The 2,212-nt window shown below is 46.9% G+C and overlaps 1 pseudogene; it reads right to left on the bottom strand.

The window, feature by feature from the left end:
- Positions 1–1,891: 1,891 nt before the first annotated feature.
- On the bottom strand, positions 1,892–2,010 carry LOC134971320 (5S ribosomal RNA; annotated as a pseudogene).
- Between the last annotated feature and the right edge of the window lie 202 nt (positions 2,011–2,212).

Below are 2,212 nucleotides of genomic sequence, written 5' to 3'. Positions count from 1 at the left end.
CCATAAGGCCCTTTGGAGAGACAAAGAAAGAGTATGCCAGCACACACCCCAGCGCTATTAACCCAGGAATAACACAGTAACTTAATGTTAACCCAGTAGCTGCTGTTTATATTGATTTTTGCGCCTAATTATGTGCCCCCCCTCTCTTTTTACCCTCTTCTACCGTGTAACTGCAGGGGAGAGACTGGGGAGCTTCCTCTCAGCGGTGCTGTGGAGAAAAAACATGGCGCTGGTGAGTGCTGAGGAAGAAGCCCCACCCCCTCAGCGGCGGGCTTCTGTCCCGCGTTTCTGTGTTAAATAATGGCGGGGGCTCATGCATATATACAGTGCCCAACTGTATATATGCTCACTTTTTGCCAAGAGGTTCCTAATTGCTGCCCAGGCCGCCCCCCCCCCCTGCGCCCTGCACCCAACAGTGACCGGAGTATGTGGGTTTAGTGTGGGAGCAATGGCGCACAGCTGCAGTGCTGTGCGCTACCTCATATGAAGACTGGAGTCTTCTGCCGCCGATTTCGAAGTCTTCTTGCCTCTGTCACCGGCTTCTGTCTTCCGGCTCTGCGAGGGGGACGGCGGCGCGGCTCCGGGATCGGACGACCAAGGGTGCGATCCTGTGTACGATCCCTCTGGAGCTAATGGTGTCCAGTAGCCTAAGAAGCAGGACCTATCTTCAGTGAGTAGGGCTGCTTCTCTCCCCTCAGTCCCACGTAGCAGAGAGTCTGTTGCCAGCAGATCTCTCTGAAAATAAAAAAACCTAACAAAATACTTTCTTTTTAGCAAGCTCAGGAGAGCTCACTAAGTTGCACCCAGCTCGTCCGGGCACAGATTCAAACTGAGGTCTGGAGGAGGGACATAGAGGGAGGAGCCAGAGCACACCAGTATACAAATTCTTTCTTAAAGTGCCCTGTCTCCTGCGGAGCCCGTCTATTCCCATGGTCCTTACGGAGTCCCCAGCATCCACTAGGACGTTAGAGAAAATAAGATTTTAAACCTACCGGTAAATCTTTTTCTCCTAGTCCGTAGAGGATGCTGGGCGCCCGTCCCAGTGCGGACATATTTCTGCAAGGCTTGTATATAGTTATTGCTTACATAAGGGTTATGTTACAGTTAAGATCAGTCTTTTGGCTGATGCTGTTTTGTTCATACTGTTGACTGGTTGCGTATATTCCAGGTTATACGGTGTGGATGGTGTGGGCTGGTATGAATCTTGCCCTTAGATTAACAAAAATCCTTTCCTCGTACTGTCCATCTCCTCTGGGCACAGTTCTCTAGCTGAGGTCTGGAGGAGGGGCATAGAGGGAGGAGCCAGTGCACACCCATCTAAGGTTCTTTGCAGTGCCCATGTCTCCTGCGGAGCCCGTCTATACCCCATGGTCCTTACGGAGTCCCCAACATCCTCTACGGACTAGGAGAAAAAGATTTACCGGTAGGTTTAAAATCTTAAAGAGATATATATATATTATATATATATATATATCTATATAACAAAAGGGAGAGAAGAAGACTCTTTTGTGGGTGCACTCTTGTATGTTTAAGAGGTCTCAGAAGAGACAATAAGTAAAGATTATAAATGAATTTTTAAATATAACTTTTATTAACAATAATTGATAAAATAGTAGAGTTTACTGTCAAAAATTGGAGGTAGGGGTGGGGGGAAGGGTGGGGGGGAGTTGGGGAAAAGAAAGGGGGAACACAGAACAAATTAATTACAGTGTAAATACTGAATATTGTTCTGGAATGCCTGGGTGCGATAATAACAGCTGGAGACCCTGAAAATTGAAGCGTTTTTATTCTCTCATGAGCGATGATGAGGAGACAGATGGGATGATTAAAGATGGAATGAGCAAGATGAATCTGCTGTCAGTGTTAGACGCTGAGCAAAACCGTCCAGGAATTTCTACTAAACTGAGTATTCCTCGAGAGTCTCCCACTCGAGTACTGACCCAGCCCTACACTGCTTAGCTTCCAAGATCGGAAGGATTCGGGCGTTACCAGTGTGGTATGATAGTAGAAAAAATATTAGATATCGAGGGCTCGAGAATCACTGATGAGAGTTCACGAAAATGGAGAAATAAAAGAAAAGACAAGAGAATGAGTGGAGGAGGAAAATAGGGGATCTGCTGCCACCGTTAGACCGGGATAATTACCCCTGAATCAGTGGTGAGAGTCCTGAAGATAGTATAAAGTGAGGAAAAGGAAACGATACTGATAGGTA

Source organism: Pseudophryne corroboree, chromosome 11, assembly GCF_028390025.1.
Source record: "Pseudophryne corroboree isolate aPseCor3 chromosome 11, aPseCor3.hap2, whole genome shotgun sequence".
Lineage (NCBI taxonomy): Eukaryota > Metazoa > Chordata > Amphibia > Anura > Myobatrachidae > Pseudophryne > Pseudophryne corroboree.
This window is presented reverse-complemented; position numbering and strand designations above follow the sequence as displayed.